We start from the raw sequence: 23,345 nt of genomic DNA on the forward strand, positions 1-23,345 counted from the left end.
AGTGCAATAAAATTCTGTTATTTAAAAAAAAAAAAACATTTTGAGCCAAATACTAAATTTGCGGTCTTTGCTGCATCTGTCAGTGTGAAATACACACAGACGATACTGCTGTTATCTTCTGTTATTAAAAAAAAACACCCATTTTGGGCCAAATACTAAATTTGCGGCCTTTGCTGCATCTGTCAGTGTGAAATACAAGCTTGAAATACTGCCATTATATTCTGGGTTTAAAAAAACACCCATTTTTGGCAATACACTACATCTGTGGCCTTTGCTGCATTTGTTAGTGTGAAATACAAGCTTGAAATACTGCAATAATATTCTGGGTTTACAAAAACACCAATTTTTGGCAATACCCTACATCTGGGGCCTTTGCTGCATTTGTCAGTGTAAAATACACACATTAAATACTGCTGTTATCTTCTGTTATTAAAAAAAACACCCATTTTGGGCCAAATACAACATTTGCGGCCTTTGCTGCATCTGTCAGTCTGAAATACAAGCTTGAAATACTGCCATTATATTCTGGGTTTAAAAAAACACCCATTTTTGGCAATACCCTACATCTGGGGCCTTTGCTGCATTTGTCAGTGTGAAATACAAGCTTGAAATACTGCAATAATATTCTGGGTTTACAAAAACACCCATTTTTGGCAATACCCTACATCTGGGGCCTTTGCTGCATTTGTCAGTGTGAAATACAAGTGTTAAATACTGCTGTTATATTCTGTTATTAAAAAAACACCCATTTTGGGCAAAATACTAAATTTGGGGCCTTTGCTGCATCTGTCAGTGTGAAATACCAGCTTGAAATATTGAAATAATAACCACTCGCTTTGCAGGAGCCTACCTGCCCAGGAAAGTAGTGGTGCAGGGGTTCACGGAAGTAGCGGCAGTAGCAGTCAGTCAATGTGGAGTGTTGGGGTTAAAATCACCCACTCAGCAGTTTGCCAATTTTTTTGTCAAGCTGCCGGAGGAGGTGAACATGGCCATTTGTAGAATCTGTGGGCATAGGGTGAAGCGTGGCCAGGGTGCCAATGTTGGCACCAGGGCCCTGCATCACCATATGCAGCATCACCATATAGTGGCCTGGGAGAACCGTTTTGCTGATGTAGTGGTCCAGCCTGCCTCAGCAACAGCTGCATCACCCAGTGGCACGCACCCAATTTTAGACAGTCAAGGCTCCACCACCTCAGCCGAAGGGAGCTGTCTGTTCTTCCCATTATCTGCTGGTCCTGATGCTCCTGCTACTCCTCCTACTCCTCGTCAGTCATTCCGTCAGCAATCGTTCACCGAAGCGATTGCCAAGAGACAACAGTATGCATGCACTCATTGAAGTCGCAGAAGCTGAATGTGCCTGGAGCCAAGTTGCTGGTGCTGCAGTTTATCCCTTTTCATGCTATTGACTCTGCATCTTTTAGAGAACTGATGGCTCGTGCCGAGATGAGGTGGAAAGTCCCAAGCGGTCATTTCTTAGCTAAAAAGGCAGTACCAGCCCTGCACACATATGTAGAACAGAAAGTGGGCCAGTCTTTGAGGCTGTCGGTGTCTGCCAAAGTGCACAGCAGCGCCGATATGTGGAGCTATAACTACGATCAGGGACAATCATGTCCTTTACGGCGCACTGGGTGAATGTGGTTCCTGCACAGCCACACCAGCAACTTGTCCAGGTGACGCCACTTTCGCCTCCACGTTCTAACGCCATTGTTCCTGCGACAATATCCGCCTCGGCCTCCTCATCCTTTACCGTGTCCTCAGCCTCCACTGCAGGGACAATTCACAGTGCCCCTCCAGCATACCACATGTTCAGGGCACGGCGGTGTCACGCTGTTCTGCACCTCGTTTGCCTGGACGAATGGAGTCATTCAGGGGAGGAACTTCTCTGCATCCTTCATTAAGAAATTGAATCCTGGCTTTCTTTGCGACAACTCAAAATCGGAACCATGGTGACCGTTAACGGGAATAATATGGTGCCGGCGCTGCATCAAGGAGGGCTGAGCCATGTGCCCTGCATGGCACACATGTTCAATCTGGTTGTCAAGCGGTTCCTGAAGTCTTCCACCCATCTACAAGACATCCTAAAAATGGCCAGAAAACTTTGCATGCACTTCAGCCATTCGTACACCGCAAAGCACACACCCCCTTGAGCTGCATCGGCAGAACGGCATCCCCCAACATAGGCTGATATGTGACGTTTTCAACCTTTGGAATTCCACCCTCCATATGTTGGACCGACTATACAAACAGAGAAAGGCCATAAATGATTTCTTGATGATCCAATTTGGCAGCTCATGTGTGACACCTGCCGTTTGCTAAGACCTTTTGAGGAGGCCAAGTTATTTGTCAGTCGCCAAGACTATGGGATGAACAACGTCATTCCACTGCTTTATGTCCTGGAACAGATGCTGGTAAATCTAGTTGGTCAGGGGACTGGGGACTTGGCGCCTAGATATAACGGCCACATGAGCCCTGTGGGGGCTGAACTGGAGGAGGAGGACATTGGAGCACAAGCAATGTGTAGCGAAATTGGTGGTTTTTCTACACAGGTGACAGGAGCAACCAGAGGAGCTACAGTGCGATTAGTAAGACGAGGCAGAGGACCCAGACACACCGTGGCAGTATGCAGTGGAGATGGAGGCTGGGAGTCCCTCCGAGTCACTTGCGCAAATGGCCCGATGCATGCTCACTTGCTTTTGTAGTGACAGCCGAATTGTCAGCATTTGGCAGACGGATTTCTTATGGCTCTCCACCTTGTTGGACCCTCACTATTGGTCAAAAATGGGGGCCTTTTTTACACCCACTGAGAGAGAGGACCAACTGAACTACTATAGAGACATCCTATGTAGTCAGTTGGCCGCTGTCAATCTGTGCCATCATCTATCCTCTTGCAGGTCTGACCAGGGGGGCCCTTTGCGCTCACGTTCCTCTTTCATGGCTTCTGTGGTAGGGTGGGGGAGTAGGAGCAGTTTTAGCTTCACCAGCAGCAACTTGAGTCTAGAGTCGCTAATGAGAAGCTTTCTTCACCAGCTTAGTGAAGAAACTACTCACCAGCAGCAGAAGCTAGACCTGGAGCAGGACCTGAACCTGCAGGTGGTGGCATACTTGTACAGCACCCTTTCACCCCACATTAAAGATCCACTGGACTACTGGGCAGCCAAACTAGATTTGCCTCCGCAACTGGCAGAGTTTGCCCCTTCGAAAGCTGTCCTGCTCCACCAGTAGTGTGGCACCAGAGCGGGTGTTTTGTGCGGCGGGGGCCATAGTTACCCCAAGAAAAACTTGCCTGTCCACCCAAAATGTGGAGAGACTGACCTTTGTCAAGCCAGGATTTCCACCCACCAATGCCTGATGCATCAGACTAGATCATCCATGGTGCCACACCACTTTGACAAAAGAAACCGGTTTCTTCTGGCTACCTGCCTCAGCTACTGTTCTGATGCTGCCACCCACCTGATGCCACTCATCTGATTTCAAGTGCTCCTTCTTTCACCCACCATCTTCAGCTGGTACTGGTATTGCTACCCACCTCCCCACTCTGTAAACGGGACACTCTGTGGTCTCCTGAAGCTGCTGCCACCTCCACACTATGTCACCTTGCCACGCTGTGGTCTCCTAATGCTGCTGCCACCTCGAAACTATGTCACTTTGCCACTCTGTGGTTTCCTGATGCTGCTGCCACCTCCACACTGTCATTGGGTCACTCTGTGGTCTCCTCATGCTGCTTTAACCTCACCACTATGTCAAAGGGCAACTCTGTGGACTTCTCATACTGTTCCCACACTTCCCACTTTATGACTGGGCCACTATTTTGCCTTTTGGCATCGCTGACATCATCATTTATTTGACCCTTCTTAATTTCTGTCAGAAGGAAGGAAAAATGAGACGTACAATGGATCCTGTCTATGTAACAGCTGTAAGGCCTGCATAACATGGTCCCTTTGCATCAGACTTGGCTTATGATTTGGTAGCCAAAAGCAGGAGTGGGTACAAAATACTGAAGACATGCAAATATTTTATTCAGGTGTCATCTCTGTTTTGGATCCCCTCCTGTTTTTTTTTGGCTTTAGCAATACTGATGGATTAATGACCAAATGCTGACCGAGTGAAGGTGGAGGCTCCATAGACAGTATCTGTAATTTTGGGGGTTATTGTTCTGATGGAGGAAGGGCAAAATAATCAGTGACGTCAACACAAACTTACTGCTGACACCCTCTTCACTATGTCAGGGGGGCTCTACTTGTATAAGCGTTTAATAGAAAAGGTTCTTTAGACATGTGGAATCAGCTGCTGACAGAGTAAAATGAGTGTGCTTCTTCTTGATGCTAACATTGACCTGTAAGACTGAGTTAATACTAGAGTTATTTGGTCATTTTTGGCCCCATAACTGCCCAAATAAGTGAAGTGTGCAGTGATTCTAAGAGTGACACCTGTCATCTGCATGTCATTCTTACTCACAGTATTGTTTCAATAACACAGCAGACTCCCTATGCTGCAGTGCAAGGCACAGTGTTCTATACCACTATAAAGGCTCTTTGTAGCCAGGAAATAGCCATTTTTTAACACGATTTGCCACAAATAAATTCCGATCGAACCAAATTTTTCGGAGAATTCGGCAAACCGGATGAATCAAATTTTTGAGAAATTCGCTCATCTCTAGCCTGCAGGTGGCAGTGTACCTGGCAGAGTACCTTTAGAAAGAATGGGGCTAGTCCCACTTCCTACTAAGGCAGGGGTAACAGAAAGTTAGAGTTGAGGTTTGGAGTAAAAGAGAGAAGCAGAATGGTGTAGTGAGGGGGTGTTGTCCCCTCACTGCTGCAGGAGTTTTGGGAAAGTAGCTCAGAGAGCAGCACACTCCTGATATATAAAATGACATGGTACCTCTGAGAGGGAAAACGGTGCAAAGACACCCTACTCAGCAAAACGGGTCACAGATACAGAGAAACAGTAACTGAAACTGATAGTAACCAGACTAAAGCCAGAGATTTGCACAGAAACAGAGAGATAAAGCAGAGTATTCAAGTTTACCTGCCAGTTTAACCTTAGCCTGCTGGAGCCAAGAGAAAGATCAAGTATTGTTTGGATGAAACAAGTTTATTGAAAGTTTATTCAAGTAAAACTGTTAAACGTTACCAAGTCTGGAGCCTAACCCCAGATAGCAACAGTATTACTCAGTATTCCCAAACACTGGGACTGGATCGCCCTGGGGGGCAGTCTGCTGCAGCTGGAGTACATAGGCAGGTTGTGACAGCTTCAAATGAGGAATTTCTAGCACGTAGTTGAATGGAATCTTGCGCAGTCTTTATTTCATATCCAAAAGATACATACAGTGTAGTGGACACAGACCTCCAATATCTCCCATCAGACCGACATGTTTCAAGCCAGTAGGCTCTTAATCATAATCTGAGAACTGCCCAAGTTACTGTATGTACCTTTTGGATATGAAATAAAGACTGTGCAAGATTCCATTCAACTACGTGCTGGAAATTCCTCATTTAAAGCTTTGTACCATGAAGTCGGCCCAGCTTCTCGGCTGCACGTGCGATTATTGGTGAGCTGGAATCAATGTTCTTGTTTATACGGAGGTTGTGTTCAGAGCTGTAGCACAGACAAGAAAAAAGCAGGATAGACACAGGCAAGACGCTGGAGAATCGCAGAAGGACTAGATCTCAAAATCTTTGCTGGTCACCAGCGAGCCTTAAAATCAGGCACCCTCTGACTGGGGAGGGTGGCTTAAATACTCACGGACGCCATTAGCTGATGAAGTTGGAAGTACGTGCACTGTACCTTTAAGGGCACAGATACTGGAAGAGAGCATGTAAGCCGGAACCTGTAGAGGACAGGGAAGGGCAGCATGGTGAGTAGCACGGTGCATGGACTGCTGACCTAACAACTGCTTTGCATGGTGTGAGCACTGCATGGCATTAACAACATCAGAAACTTTGTATTTTAAAATCTCTATTTGACTTTATATCTAACACTTTAGTGCACATTTATACTGTTCTCATAGAGTGGTTCATCATAAATTTTGTACTTTATTTAAATATTAGTATTTTACAAAATTATAATGTCTGCAATGTATGAAACTACCATATTAATTGTCACTGTTTAGAACTTCTGTATTTGATATGTAAGATACCTATATATTGAATTAAAGTTTAAATTTATTAATTGCCACAGTATGACACTACAGTCCATTTTTTAGCAATTTTTAGAACTGTTAATCCTAAGGATTAGCAAGCAATTTCTAAAAACATGAAATTCAACCCAATTTTTCAAAAGATTCTGATTTTACCAAACCTGAATGTTTGTGTGTGTGTGTGTGTGTGTGTGTGTGAGAAAGAGAGAGAGAGAGAGAGGAGAGAAAGAGCGAGAGAGAGGGAACGTTTACAAGAAATTAGGGCATTTTCCCTTTGGCCTTACTTGAACCCATATCAAACTGGACAGTTAATTTAACTGAATCTGACCTGAATCGTATTTTAAGAAATGTACTTATCACTAAATGACACTTGCATATTGATATAATGATTTTGTTTACTTCTATAGTTCACAACATGCTGGCACTTAGAAACTCCACTTATTGGCCCCTAGTATTGAGCAGTATCTAAAAAGGATAGAGAAGAGACTTGCATAAGGTGCCCTAATTTTGGCAAAAAACAAAACATGTATTCTGACTCTATAAAATGATTCATAACATCAAATTTCTTGCAAACCATGTCCAGCATCCAAATCCATCCATTAGCCTGAGCTTGTTAAGTTATTAAGCCAAATGTATTTTTCTCCTCCTAGTGTAAATAGAAACATAACAAGCCAAATCAATCCCTCTTTACTAGAACATTTTAAGATTTAGGTTAAGAATTACTCTAAGTAACAATCATTGATTTTTTTTAGGGTCTTTCAAATGAAATGTTTCTAAAATGTGCTCTGAAAATTTTTTTTTTTGTTTTTTTATATGCATTACAAAAGTATAAAACATAAAATTAATTGACACATCTTTTTTTTTTTTAAACATGTGATGATTGCATAATATGCCAAAATAGCTGCATAAATGTGACTCCAAAGACAAACCAAGTGACATTAAATTGCAATTTTAGATTGCCCACTGGATTGAAATTATATATGCATATCAAGACAATGCAACATATCACAATTACTATCATAGTATTCCAATACTGTTTGGTATAATGATGTATGTTACCTCATGGGGTTTCTTCTATTTAACGATAAAAGCTTCTTCCTTTGTGGAACATATCCACATTTAGAAAATCACATCTAATTTGAACAGCTATTCTCTTGAGTGGGAAGAGACTGGAAAGCAGCTCTTAGCTTGTTTATTCATTATACTAGTCAGATAAATCCTTTAAAACACAGGAGAACACTTCTGGAATTGCATAGAGAGTTGATTGGACTGCAAAGTGGTAGAATTCCTATTTAGTATTAAAAGAAGAATTACAGACTTTTTTGTTAGATCTTTATGTAGCAATAACTGTATTGATGAGATATCACATGCCCATTTCATTTAACAAGACAAGAAAATACATTTAAATTTTGATAATGAGTAGAATTGTGCCCAAAGTGTCAATATTTTGTATGGCCACATTTATTTTACAGCACTGCCTTAACTCGTTTGGGCATGGAGTTTAATTGAGCTTCACAGGTTGCCGCTGAAATCCTCTTCAACTCCTCCATTGACGACATCACTGAGCTGGTGGACGTTAGAAACCTTGCACTCCTCCACCTTCCGTTTGAGGATGCCTCACAGATGCTCAATAGGGTTTAGGTCTGGAGACATGCTTAGCCAATCCAGCACCTTTATCCTTAGTTTCTTTAGCAAGGCAGTGGTCATCACTGGAGGTGTGTTTGGGGTCACTATCATGTTGGATTTCTGCCTCTGGATATGATGCTGAGCATGTGAACTCAGCTTCTTTGGTCGACCATGCCATGGCGAGGCCTGTTCTGAGTGGAACCTGTCTTGTTAAACCATATGGTCTTTGCCACCGTGCTGCAGCTCAGTTTCAGGGTGTTGGCAATCTTCTTATAGCCCAGGCCATCTTTATGTAGAGCAACAATTCTTTTTTTCAGATCCTCAGAGAGTTCTTTGCCATGAGGTGCCATGTTGAACTTCCAGTGACCAGTTTTAGAGAGTGTGAAGGCAATAACACCAAATTTAACAAACCTGCTCCCCATTCACACCTGAGACCTTGTAACACTAACGAGTCACATGACACCGGGGAGGGAAAAATGGCTAATTGTGCACAATTTGGCCATTTTCACTTGGGGATGTACTCACTTTTGTTGCCAGGGGTTTAGACATTAATGGCTGCATGTTAGGTTATTTTGAGGGCACGCCAAATTTACACCGTTATTCAAGCTGTATAATGAGTACTTTACATTGTATCAAAATGTCATATCTTCAGCGTTGTCCCATGAAAATATATTATTAAACAATTCTAAAAATGTGAGGGGTAGTGATGAGCGGCAGGTGCCATATTCGATTTCGACGAAATTCGCGAATATTCAATAGAATATTCGTTTTATATCCTTCGAAATCGAATATTCGTCATTATTCTTGTTATCGCGATTAATATGCGATTTAAATAATCGCGTATTGCGATTTTAACTTAAAGGCTACTCTCCTATTGAAATAGCAATGCGATTAATTCAAGTTATAATTGAATTTCGATTTTAACTTAGCACTGCTATATTCCATATTCATTAATTCTAGCTTAATGTGGAATATAGCAGTGCTAAGTTAAAATCGAAATTCGATTATTATAACTTGAATTTTTTTAAAAAAATTTTATTGTTATATTTTTTTCTTTCCCACTTCCCTAAAGTTGTTCTTACCTGTCCTTTGGATTCCTGGCTTCCTGGCTGCTCCAGTCAGTGCCCGTTGCCGCTTCTGCCGACTTCCATGCTCATGGAGCCTCCCCATCACCATGGGAACGTCTCCATATACTAGAATGTACTGTCGGATTTGAGAATTACGTGAAAAATCGCAATTCGATTATTTCAAGTTATAATAATCGAATTTTGATTTTAACTTAGCACTGCTATATTTAATTCTAGCCTAATATGGAATATAGCAGTGCTAAGTTAAAATCGAAATTCGATTATTATAACTTGAATTAATCAAATTGCGATTTCAACTTGGACCTGGTTTACTATGGTTGGCTTGGTAGAATTAGCGAATATGACGAATGTATTCGTCATATTCCACAAAACGAATATAACGAATGTATTCGTCATATTCCACAAAACGAAGATAACGAAGTATTCTGCATCTTCGTTTTAGCTACCTATTCGTCAACTTCGCTAATTCTAGCAATCATATAGGAAAGTTTACTATAGAGACAGCTAAATTGAATTCGCTATGCGATTATATGACTGCTTTTAAAAAAAAAAAAATAGAATAATTATACCTGATAATTATTATAATTATTCTATTTATAAAAAAAATGCAAAGTAATATAATCGCATAGCGAATTAAACTTAGCTGTCTCTATAGTAAACTTTCCTATATGATTGCTAGAATTAGCGAAGCTGATGAATAGGTAGCTAAAATGAAGATGCAGAATACTTCGTTATCTTCGTTTTGTGGAATATGACGAATACATTCGTCATATTCGCTAATTCTACCAAGCCAACCAAAATCGAAATTCGATTATTATAACTTGAAATAATCGAATTGCGATTTTTCACGTAATTCTCAAATCCGACAGTACATTCTAGTATATGGAGACGTTCCCATGGTGATAGGGACGCTCCATGAGCACAGAAGTCGGCAGAAGCGGCAACGGGCACTGACTGGAGCAGCCAGGAAGCCAGGAATCCAAAGGACAGGTAAGAACAACTTTAGGGAAGTGGGAAAGAAAAAAATATAACAATAAAAAATAAAAAAAATAAAAAAAAGAATATTTGAAATATCGAATTTATATCACTATATTCGAAATATTCGCGAATTAGCGAAGTGCCGATATTCGCGAAAAATAATCGATATTCGAATATTTGCGCTCAACACTAGTGAGGGGTGTACTCATTTTTGTGAAATATTGTATTTCAGAGTATAAAAAAAAAAGATGGATAATCAGACCAGCTGGAAAAAGTACTGATAATAATATCAAAACCACTCATATGACACACTTTTAGACTGTCTAGTTGAAGTTTATGCTACATATTATTTGGCTTACGTTAAAAAAAAATTGTGCCAAAATTTTGTTGATTGTGTGGCACCCAACATTGCATTTTCTGCCATATACCCTATTCAGTAGGTGACAGTCTTTCCCTATATAGCTGAGTAAACAAAAGTGTCTAATACACTTAATAATTGTAGTGCAAATAATGCACACTGGTGTTTTGGTTCAAGTTGCTGCAGAATCTTGCTGCATTTTGATTAGTAAATCTCAACCTGAACAGCTCCATTCTGATAGTGGTTGCTGTAGTTAAGCAGCATGTCATTTTAACTCAATGTCTATACAGGGGATTTGCAAAACTGTATATAAAAAAAAAAAAAAAGCTCTGACCACTATAAAGCTATATGTTTCTGGCCCATGTGCTTGCTCTACAGTATCTTTCTAAACAGTGTTAAGAACAGCCCAGGCAATATAGCAGCTAGTGTTGAGCAAATCGAGCTTCGGATCATAGATCCAAAGTAGATTTGTTCAATAACTTTGTTTTAGTGCGTGATTACTGAATTCATTCACTGAAGTTTTGCACGACTTTGGCTGAAACAAATTTTGGCTCCACAGAGGCAATACATTTTAATGCTGATCTACAGTCAGAAAATAAAAAGAAAAGACAGGTCTGTATCACTATCCGGTTTTAATCACAAGAAAAAATAATGGCACATTGCCTTTAAGAACCTAATTAGCACTGAATTTCGGACTAAAAATGTTATAGTAAAAGGTGGTCAATTACTTTAAAGAGGATCTTTCACCAGATTGTATTAATTGAGATAAGTATTTGTACTTGCAGAGTACCCCCGCTGGTGCTGCCACCTTGCCTGGTTTGTTAAAATAGCGCTCCTACGCCGCGCTGTGCCCCTTGGTATTTTCCCCGCTCAGTATGCAAATACTGAGCATCTGAGCAATGGGAGGAGACACTGTCCAATCGCATCGGAGAGCTTCACAGCCAGGGAGGTTTTTTCTGTGATGCTCTGCGCTGCAGGGTGTCAGCATCAGCGGGGGGCACCCCGCAAGTATAGGTACTTATCTCAATTAATAAAATCCGGTGAAAGGTCCTCTTTAAGTTAAAGAAAATAGCATATCTTTTGCCAAACAATAATCACAAACAAATCTTTGTATTCATACTGAAATGCAATTAACATTAGTTCCAATACAGTAAGGGTCCATTCAAATGAACGTATGTCCTCCATTCCCATGTTGCAGGCCACAAATAGTGGTCCATAATAAACAAGCACCGGACGTCTAAACTCCGTTTTGTGTCATTGACCCATTGACTTAAATGAGTCTGCGATCAGCAAAATATGGCAAAACATAGGACGTCTTATTTTTTTGCAATGCTGAGGCATGAACCTGAAAGCCCATACAAGAGCTTCAAAGTGTTTCTGTGGACTTCTGATCCATGCCTCCACTCTGCAAAAGATAAGACATGTCCTATCCTTTGCCATATCTTGCAGATCGCGGACCCATTCAAGTCACTGGGTCTGCATCCTTAAAACGGAGTTCACACATCGATATCTGTGTATTGTGGACCCGCTGTTTGCAGTCTGTAGCTCGGGCACGGAGGCCATGCGTTCGTGTGAAACGACCCTAAGGATAAGTTAAGAATTTTTTAAAAGTTTTGATCTAAAATTACATAATGATAATAGATGAACTTTCACTTTAATTTTACTAAAATAAAGAACACGCAATTATCAGTTTATAATGATACTTGTGACATAGTGAAGGGTTGTATCTGGCAAGACAGGTATTTTCCTCCCAGCATGTGCGGCTGGGCTAGTTTCCAGCCAGGTGAGGTCAAATACCGGACCGAAGTTTAAGTGCCGATCCGGGTTTTGGCAGCACCTGGCTGTCCTCAAATAGTCAGCTGGGCTCAGCAGAGAGGTCTCTATTTTTGGGATCTGAGGCTTTGTGCCGTGCTGGAGGGCTGAGAGCCGCACACGCTGGGGAAACAGGCCCCCAAAAGCCTGCTGTGGACTACTGGAGGCAGAACTGCCAGCAAGGTGACTTGTGTTATATGAAATTTTCATTGCGTGTGAATTAACCCCAAGACTGCAAAGTTACGTGCTGTTTTGTGCAATTGCCTCAAGTGTGAATAAACAGTGACGTTTTGAGTTAAGAACTTGTATTTTGCCTCTGTACTGCGCCTGCTTACCCTATATACCAGAGCAAAACCCCACAATTGGTGGAGGATGCGGGCAAGAGCAGTGAGGCTGGCGTGAACGCTGATATTTTTGGTTTCTGCATTTTTCAGTCGTACATTAAACCAGCTGTATTACAACCAGTGCCCTACGACAAAATGGAGGCTGTTGTGAAGGCCTTAATCGAGAAGAATCTGCAGTAGCAAGAGACAAACCTGCAGCAACATGAGGCTAATAAGCAGCAGCAGGAGACTAACCAGTTGCTGCTACAACACGTAATGTCTTTGCAGACCGCAGGAGCAACCCCGAGTGTCCACGATGCCCGGAAAGCAGTCCGTGCCATGATTCCTAAGATGACCCCTGCAGACCTACCCGAAAAAGGGGCCATCAGGGAAAAGCTACCCCGTGACCAGTGGGCTGAGATCGTCGCTCCATTCCTGGCATCAGATTCCCAGCGGGTGTATTTCAACTTGCCGGATGATCAAGTGGCCGACTACCAAAAAATAAAGGGTGAGATTTTGGCAAGACTGGGGGTGAATGTGTTGGTCCGTGCCCAGCGGGTACATCAGTGGAGGTTTAAGCCGGCTAAACCTGTTAGGACCCAGTATTACGACTTATCCACCTCTTGCAAAAGTGGCAACAGCCTGATGTGCTGAATCCCATGCGATCCTGGATAGACAATTGGCTGATATGTTCTGCAGGGCTCTGCCACCCCCTCTCCAGCACTGTATCGGCAGGTGTCTCCTGGCAACGCCCTAGAAATGGTGAACCTGGTGGAGCGCTAGGAGGCTACTAAGACTGTTACAGGAAGTTATTTTGGGAGGGGGCAGTCAAACCCCATACATCTCCATCCTAGACCCGGCGACTTGTACCAATGAAATCCACCCGGGTGTACCCCCTACGGACCTGGCTCCGATAGTCTGCTGGCGGTGTCAGGAGCCGGGCCATGTAAGAGCTGACTGTCTCCATCAGGTGGAACTCATGGATACTAACTATGACTACCGTCAGTCGTTATATGCCAGGAAGCTGAGTGTAGCAGGTACCCCAAAAACTCTGGAGGTAAAAGACACTCCAGAGGAGGCTCTGCTAGACTCAGGGAGTTGGGTGTCCCTAGTAAGGGCTCCCCTGGTACGGTCAGCGGAGTATACTGGCTGGAAAGTTGGGGTCATGTGCATCCATGGAGACTTAAAAGACTATCCCACTGCCCTGGTGTCTCTAACCACAGGGGCTGGCAGATGGACTCACAAAGTGGCAGTTGCCCCAAATTTACACTACGAACTTATAATAGGGAGAGACATCCCGGGCATCCCGGTCTGTGGCCTGCTATGAGAGTGACTGATAACCATGAGACAGGGGTAACCCTAGCAGAGTGGCCCGGCTCAGGGGGGAGACCAGAACCCTGTGAACCTGAGACCAAAGGGCCAGTGGTAGGGGTGACCGTCACTTCGGTGAAAGAGGGGGAGACAACCCCACTAAGTGTAATGATGGGAGACGTGGAGGACTTGCCGCTGACTCCAAAATTGGCAGACCTTAATGACTCCGGGGATAATTTTGGTACCGCCCAACGTCGGGACCCAACCCTATCTCGCGCCTGGGAAAATGTGTTAATAGTAGATGGTGAACCACAACAACCTGGGGCAGAGTCAGTATTTCCTCATTTTCTGGTTCATCAGGATATGTTATATCGGGTAAACCAACCATGGGGTGAGCCTATTGAACAGTTTGTGGTCCCCAATGCTTATCGCAAGCTTGTGTTAGATATAGCCCACCAACATGTTATTGGGGGTCACCTGGGGCTGCAGAAAACTCAGGATCGTATTCTACAGCGGTTTTACTGGCCAACATATTCAAACAAGTGGAAGAGTTTTGTAAGTCCTGCCCGACCTGGCAAATAACTTACCCCCAGCCACATTTCCGTAGTCCCCTAGTACCTCTCACGATTATCGAAGCACCGTTTGACCGAATAGCTACGGACCTCATAGGCCCAGTACCGAAGTCTGCCAGAGGGCATCAACACATCTTAGTCATTCTAGACTACACCGCTCGGTACCCGGAGGCAGTGCCACTGTGACATACCTCGGCCAAACTCATAGCTAAGGAGTTAATGGAGATGTTTTCCCGAGTAGGACTACCTAACCCTCCTCTTATGTTAGGGTCAGAACCGACCCGTTTTCAGGTTTTGAATGTCTATAAGTATCACATATATTTGTTTATTGCATCAAGATTTTTTTACTTTGTCAGGAACCTCTATTTAAACAATGTAATAGAAAAAGAATCATTTTCACTAAATTATAAAATACTGTGGTGAAAATTAAGACGTTCATGGTGTTAGGGTCAATTCTGACCCAGTTATAATATAGGATTATAGGACACTAATAAGTGCCAAAACTGAAATCATAAACACTCTCTCTGCTTAGTAACACTGACAGCCAATCACCTCTCAAACCTGTGAGCTGTAGTTAGGGAGGGGCCTATCTCTTTGCCTGCTTGTCTGCTTCTCTAAATAAAGTAAATATTCTATTGAGGTTTATTTTACCATTTTCTAAATTTGAAAATGAGAGGTATGCTATCAAAAGAAAGGTCTAAGGGGTCACACCAAAAATATTAAAACCAATCTTTTCAAGGATAAAGAAGCCTAACAAGGTAACCAAGAGGTAAGAAACAAATTGGATGATAAATAATCGTTCAGAGGGTATTTTATGGCTGATTTAAGACACGGGTCAAAACCGACCCGTTAACATCATGGATAGTAACAGAAAGCTAACATAAGAGGAGGGCTAAAGAGGTTCTGACCGACCAAGGGACCCCTTTTATGTCCAAGGTAATGAGGGAACTCTGTAAGTTGCTGCACATAAAACAACTACGGACGTCCATTTACCATCCGCAAACGGACGGTCTGGTAGAACGGTTTAACCAAACATTAAAAAATATGTTGAAAAAGGTAGTGTCTAAAGATGGGAAGAACTGGGACCTCCTTCTGCCCTATCTCATGTTCGCAGTGCGAGAGGTACCCCAGGCCTCTACTGGGTTCTCATCCTTCGAACTGCTATATGGCAGACACCCTCGCGGTCTCTTGGACGTGGCCAAAGAGGCGTTGTAACAACAACCCACTCCACATAAAAGTGTCATTGAGTATGTTATCCAGATGCAAGATCGGATAGAGACAGTGTTGTTACTTGTTAGGGAGCATATGGAGGCAGCTCAGCGAGCCCAGAGTCAGGTTTATGATCAGCAGGCTTGGGTCCGGATCTTTAACCCGGGTGATCAGGTTTTGGTTCTGGTGCCGACCGTGGACAGTAAGTTCCTGGCTAGGTGGCAGGGGCCCTACGAGGTACTCGAGAAAATTGGAGATGTAAATCACAAGGTACACCAGCCAGGGCTGCGAAAACCGTGGAAAGATATGGAAACCTGTACAGAATACAGCCCGCGGACGGATTTTCTATGAGAAGAGGTACCGGCCCCTCTGTCTGATGCACGAGAGGTGGCTGCCACAGTAAAAATTGCTGGCAGACTCTTCTCTAAAAAGACTCAGGAGGCCAGGGAGATCATTATTCGGAGCACGGATGTGTTCTAAGATCTCCCTGGAAGCACGTCCATAATCCAGCATGACATTGTCACTGAGCCTTAGGCAAAAGTCTGATTAAAACCATACCAGGTACCTGAGGCTGGGCGACAAGCCATGTCGGAGGAGGTGCAGTTAATTTTGCAGCTAGACGTCATTGAGGAGTCAAAAAATGAGTGGGCCAGTCCTATAGTATTCATTCCCAAGCCGGACAGGACGTTGCGAGTTTTCCAAATTCGATGCGTAACCCATGCCCCGGGTGGATGAGCTCATCGAGAGGTTAGGACAAGCCCGGTATTGTTATGTTTGGACCTCACAAAAGGGTACTGGCAGGTGCCTTTAACGGAGGATGCCAAAGAGAAACCTGCCTTCATCACGCCTGAGGGGCTATATCAATATAAGTTCTTACCATTTGGTCTACATGGCGCCCCCACCACTTTTCAGTGACTAATGGACATTGTGCTTCGTCCCCATCGTCTGTACACATTGTCTGTGCAATAGGGTTAGAGTAGACTAAGTACCTGGGGTATGTCATTGGGCGCGGAGTCATCAAACCGCAAGTGAAAAAAATAGAAGCGATACGGAATTGGCGCCTACCTGTCACCACTAGGCAAATAAAGACATTCCTAGGAATGATGGGCTATTACATGAGGTTTGTTTTCCACTTTGCGACTCTAGCCGCGCCCTTGACAGGGCTCTTGAAGGGATGAAAATCAGTGATGGTTCACTGGGATGATTGGGCGGAAGAGGTTTTTGCAGCTTTAAAGTCGGCCCTGTGTGGGTCACCGTTTTGGTGACTCCCGACTTCAGGAGGGAGTTCGTGGTACAAACGGATGCCTCCAAAGTAGGCCTCGGTGCTGTACTGTCTCAAGAAGTCAACGGGGAAGAGAATCTCATTGTCTTCCTAAGCCGCAAGCTCACCCCAGCCGAAACCAGGTACAGTATAGTGGAGAGAGAGTGCCTGGCTATCAAGTGGGCACTCGAGTCTCTCCGCTATTATTTGTTGGGGAAAAAGCTCCGCCTGGTGACCGACCACTTCCCTCTCAATTCGATGAGCCATGCCAAGGACAGAAATGCCCGAGTCACCCGATGGTTTTTGTCTCTGCATAACTTTAAATTTTCGGTAGAACACAGAGCAGGCCGGTTGCAGGGAAACACGGATGCCCTGTCCCGGGTGCATTGTCTGGTGTGTGTCCACCCCCTCAGGATGGAACACAGGGGGGTATTTTCCTCCCAGCATGTGCGGCTGGGCTGGTTTCCAGCCAGGTGAGGTCAAATACCGGACCGGAGTTTAAGTGCCGATCCGGGTTTTGGCAGCACCTGGCTGTCCTTAAATAGTCATCTGGGCTCAGCAGAGAGGTCTCTTTTTTTGGGATCTGAGGCTTTGTGCAGTGCTGGAGGGCTGAGAGCTGCACGCTGGGGAAACAGGCCCCCTAAAGCCTGCTGTGGACTACTGGAGGCACAACTGCCAGCACGGTGACTTGTGTTATATGACCTTTCCATTGTGTTTGAATTAGCACCAAGACGTGAATTAGCAACGTTACGTGCTTTTTTGAGCAATTGCCTCAAGTGTGAACAAACACTGATGTTTTGAGTTAAGAACTTGTATTTTGCCTCGGTACTGCGCCCGCTTAAACTATCTACCAGAGCGAAACCCCACATACTGTAGATAAACATGCAATTGTGCTGCATGGAAACTAACTATAAATTGAACAGTTAGAAATTCCAAACAGAGCTATAGTTACTTGGCAATTTATATGATGTGAAGCTGATTGTATCATAATATGAATATACTTAGAACTAGCTAAAAGAATTGAATTATGTAGATTTAGTAGTGCAATTTATGTACATTTTGAATTGACTTCATGACTATAAATGTCTGACTCAATTTACAGAATTAATTAATTGTGCGTACACCTAAACGTCAACAAACGAATCACTCTAAAATATGATGTGTTTAAAAATCTAATCCCCGGAAGAAGCCAGATCTACTGGCGAAACGGCGTTGGGACAGGAGTTGGCCGAGAGATCTTTGCACCATTTAGGGTATGTTTAATTGTGTTTCTTTGTGTTCCTTCCATCTTAACCTCAGTCTCCACAATCGCCTCTGTTGCATTGTGTTTGGGGCGTTGCTGCTATGAGACTCTGAGGTATGCTCTTTCAGCTAGTATTCTTTTTCCCTGTATTTTTGTGCACTGATCTCCCGGCCTCTCCTTGGGTCCTGCTCCTCATCTGTGTGTCCCGCCTTGTGCTGCCTGTTTTATAATACATGTACGTACTGTTTATATATATTTACAATAAAGCTTTTTGGATTTTCATGCATACGAAAGTCAGTTTCATTTTTTTGGTGATTAAAAATCTAATATATAAAGCTGAGTGTATGTGTGTATGTATGTATGTCCGCTAAAGGAATCTGCACCTTTGCATTTACAATTGCGAAATTTGGCACACATGTACATCAGGTGTCCGGGAAGGTTTTAGACCAGGTCTCAGCTCTCTAGGACGTACTGTTCCTGAGATATCCCCCCCCCCCCCCAAAAAAAAAAAAAAAAAAGCATTAGCCAATAGAAGCTTGGTCACATGACCCTTATCAGCCAAAAGAATCTTGCAGGTCCTCCATTCTCCACATACATAGTTTTACTCCAGGTTGCCATAACAACCCAGTCATTTATCTTCACTCCTTTAGGAGAGCTTTAAAATAAATCTGTCACAAGGATAATCACAATTGCAGTAAAGCCATGGCCTAATAGCATTTAGTACCTTATTTCAAGATGTGCCTTTGTTCCAGCAATAGATGTTTTTATCCTCTGAAAATCCAGTTTATTTGGTATGCAAATGAGCCAGTAAGGTGCACAGAGGGGCATCACTCTTGCAGGAAGGAGTCCAGACATGCCTCCTGCCACAATGTGTCCACCCTCAAAAGACTTAAAACCCCGCCCCTACGACCAGCTAAGCTGCGCCCTTTATCTGGTTAGGCCACGACCCGCCCCACTCCTTAGCCGACAGGGATTTAAAAAATGAATGCAAAAATCAACTTTTGTCAGCTGCAGGGGTGGGAGGGAGGGTGACTTTCTCCCTGCAGCTTACACTCAGACAGCACAGTGCTGCTGTCTTAGAGCGAGCTGTTCAAAAGGACATGCCCCTGATCCAGTTAGGCCACGACCCCTCCCACTCCTCAGCCGACTGAGATTGAGAAAAATGAAGTTAAAAATCAACTTCTAGGTCCCGGTAAGCCATGCCAGGATCTGGTTAGGCCATGCCCCCTCTTACTCCTGAGCCGATGGGGATTGAAAAAATGAAGGTAAAAATCTACTTCTGTCAGCTGCAGGGGAGGGAGGGAGGGTGACTTTCTCCCTGCAGCTCACACTCAGACAGCACAATGCTGCTGTCTTAGAGTGAGCCGTTCAAAAGGACATGCCCCTGATCCGGTTAGGCCACTGAGGGTGACTTTCTCCCTGCAGGTCACACTCAGACAGTACAGTACTGCTGTCTAAGGACTCATTCAGATGGCTGTATGCTGTCTGCAAAAATGCGGATCCGTTTTTTTGCGGATTAGATGCTGTCCCATTTACTTCTATGGGGCACTTTTCTTCCATTGCATGGCTCAGCAAAAAAATTAAACATGTCTATGGATCAGCAAAAAAAGGGAATGCATTCCATTTTTTTGCGGACATTGTGAACTGTCCGCAAAAAAAACGGATCCGCATTTTTGCAGACAGCTTACGGCCGTCTGAATGAGCCCTTAGAGTGAGCTGTTCAAAAGGACACACCCCTGATCCAGTAAAGGCCACTGTTAAGGGGGCGGGTCCCTGTGGAGGTCACTATCAATGGGGTGGCATGCTGTGAATGTCACTGTTAAAGGGGAAGGCTGCTTTGAAGGTCAAAGTTAAGGGGGTGGGCTGCTGTGGAGGTCAAATTTTAAGTGACGGGGCACAGTGGGGGGGGGGGTCAGTGTTAAGGGGTAGGGGGCTGTGGAGGTCACTGTTTTGGGGGCAGGGTGCTGTATGTGTCACTGTTATAGTGGATAGTGCTGATATATTTTAACGACACACACAAACATTAAATGAAATAGATTAAATATACCCAAGCTAAACCGGGTCCTTCAGCTAGTTAGCTATAAAAATGTTAGGATGTTTTAGTTATATTGAAATCAGTTTGTCCATAATTAGCTTATTACAGCTATATTCCCTTCTTCAAACTCTAAGAATCTGTGTTTCCAAGACCAGTATTTATGATTTAATGTATTTTTTTTCCCAGTGAGTCACTTCCATGAGATCTAAAATTAACATATTTTTTTTGGAAGTACCCCCAGAAAGTTTAATATTTAAGTGAGTAAAATCAGTAAAAGCTGAAGTGCACTGCTGTGAAGACTGTTGAAGACATCTATTTCTGCCTCTCTTGGCCGATAGCTGAGGCTGTGCAATAGCAGTTTATTGTTGTTGGATGCCAAAATAAGCAATTAAAATTGATTCATAGATTCAAGTAAGAGAGACCTAACCTAACTATGCACGCCGGGGGAAGGTTGATTGATCACGGACTTCAGGTCAGGTTTTAAATAAGGTTTCTTTGAAATCCTATTCCTTTATTGACTTTAATACACCCTGAAGAGAAGCATCATGAAACATAGCTGTAAAAAAAGGTGGCATCTATATGAGCTGTTAAAATATTTCACTTGACTAGATGAACTGCATGATGTTGGAACTGAGGAATGGCCCCAATTCTTGATTTAACTAAAACAACAGAAATATCTACAGAGTAGATTAATAACGTACCATGAAAAACAATCAAGAGAAATAAATAATGCAACAATGTAAAGGATCCTTGAAATAATCCTTATCGAAAATAAATTACATTGCTCATTAAAGTTATGCCACAAAATAAGTGTGGTGTGTACTGGATAAAAAATAATGGCAATTGCCCATTGCAGAAGATTCTGGAAGTGGTTAATGACTGTGGCTGTGCAAAGTTGTGTCCATGTTATCATACTCAGGAAAAAACCTTCTACAATATTATGTGTTTGACACTCCAGACATGAATTTTAATTTGCTGTGAAAGCTTACATTTTTATGAAAGCATATAGTTAGAGATGAGCAAATTTCTTGAAAATTAGATTTGGCTGATCTGAGGAATTTCACAAAAAAATTTGCCTTGTGACGAATTACTTTGTAGCAGGTGCAATGACAGGGAGCTGGGATAGTGCCGCCCCGTCATTGTACCCCTCAGATGCCGCGTTCATACATGATCGCTGCATCTGAGTGTACAAAGAGTGTGAAATTAACATAAAAAAGAAAATTACATCAAACTTACCGCGTCCATTTGCACGTGACGGGCCGGCCGCCGCCATCTTGCTTGAAGATCTCGTGCGGCGCGAGATTTTCGTCATCACGCCCGCTGGCGTGGTGACATATGATGTCATCATGCAAGCCGGCGGGATGATGTAATCTCGCACCGCACGGCATTTTGGCCGAGATCTTCAAGCAAGATGGAGGCTGGCAGCCCTTCGTGCGCCAATGGAGGCGGTAAGTTTGAATTTTGAAGCACGAGGAAATTTGGCTTCTAGGCAAATCAAATAATTCCTGAAATTCCGATCGAATTCCACTTCGTGGGATTCGATTCGTTCTTCTCTACATATAGTCCTACAATCCTTGTACTTGTAGCTGCGCAGCAAACACCAATATGTGGATCATGAGTTAGCTGTTGGGCAGGGGCGTAACTAGAAGTGACTGGGCCCCACAGCAAATATTTGTAAGGGCCCCCCCAGCGCGCTTCGCACCTCCCTCCTCCTGTGTAAACCCCACTCCGTTGGCACAGTGTAGCGGTATACTGTATATTGTGTGGCACAGTGGATGCTATATGTGTATAACATAAACATATTTCATATGAAAACTTACAGTTACTTGACCCGTGGGGATCTCGGACGCCAGTTCCACACTTTGGTCGGGGGCTCGGCGGAGCTGATGTTGTACTTTATCCTAATGAGAAAGATTTCATAATAAGGATTTGGAGAAGGGGCAGAGGGATAGCAGAGCAGGGGGAGGCTGGTGCTGCTACTAGGGGGTCATACCATGGGGGAGTAATAAAGCCCACTATAATGCCCCCCCCAGTAGTAATAATTCTCCTTATAATGTGACAGTGCAAAAATACCCCCTTGTAATGCCCCCAGTTGAGCTAATGTCCCCTTAGTGCCCCCATAATGTCCCAGTATAAAATACCCCTATATAGTGCCCCCAGTAAATTCCTCCATAGTGCTCCTCTCCCCCCTTCCTGCTAGTGCCCCCCATAATGTACCAGTATAAAATGCCCCATATATAGTGCCTCAGTAGATGCCCCTCAGTGTCCGGCCTCTGATAGGCTGCCGGCCTAGGGTCCCCCATAATGCCCCCCAATAATGTGCCAGTAAGTGTCCCCATAGATGCCCCCCCCATCATGTGCCAGTATCAAGTGCCTCACTCCTCCCGCCCACATGTCCCAGTATCATAGTGCCATCTCCCCCCCAATGTGCCATAATCAAGTGCCTCTCTCCTTCCCACCCCCCATGTTCTAGTATCATAGTGCCAAACCCCCCATGTGCCAGTATCAAGTGCCTCTCTCTTCCCCCCCATGTCCCAGTATCATAGTGCCATCTCCCCCCCCCCCAAAAAAAAGTGCCAGTATCAAGTGCCTCTCCCCCCCATGTGCCAGTATCATAGTGCCAAACCCACCCATGTGCCAGTATCAAGTGCCAACCCCCCCCACATGCCAGTATCAAGTGCCTCTCTCCTCCCCCCATGTTTCAGTATCATAGTGCCACCCCCCCCACAAAAAAAGTGCCAGTATCAAGTGCCTCTCTCCCTCCCCCCCATGTGCCAGTATCAGATGCCAACCCCTCTCCCCCCCATGTGCCAGTATCAGGTGCCTCTCCCCCCCAGGTGCCAGTATCAGGTGCCAACCCCCCTCCCCCCCCAGGTGCCATTATCAGGTGCCTCTCTCCCCCCATGTGCCAGTATCAGGTGCCTCTCTCCCCCCCCATGTGCCAGTATCAGGTGCCAACCCCCCCTCCTCCTCCAGGTGCCAGTATCAGGTGCCAACCCCTCTCCCCCCATGTGCCAGTATCAGGTGCCTCTCTCCCCCCCATGTGCCAGTATCAGGTGACAACCCCCCCCCAGGTGCCAGTATCAAGTGCCCCCCGCTTCCCCCATGGCAGTAACAGTCGGGTATTAAAAAAAAATAATAAACACTTCTACTTACCTCCATGTCAGCGATGCGATGCAGCCTCTTCCTGTGTCCCACCCTGTATATGGAGTCAGTGCTTGTATTTCAGAAAAGTTTCTGCTGGGATTCGAACCCACGACCTTCTGTATCAGAGGCAAAGCACCTAACCACACGACCATAAGAGATACCTTGCTGCTGACTGAAAAAATATGAGACTTCTACTGTTATAGCTGGCTAAGTGTACCTCTATATACATGACAGCTGCTCATATAT

The sequence above is a fragment of the Bufo bufo genome, chromosome 1 (genome assembly GCF_905171765.1).
Source record: "Bufo bufo chromosome 1, aBufBuf1.1, whole genome shotgun sequence".
NCBI classification, from domain to species: domain Eukaryota; kingdom Metazoa; phylum Chordata; class Amphibia; order Anura; family Bufonidae; genus Bufo; species Bufo bufo.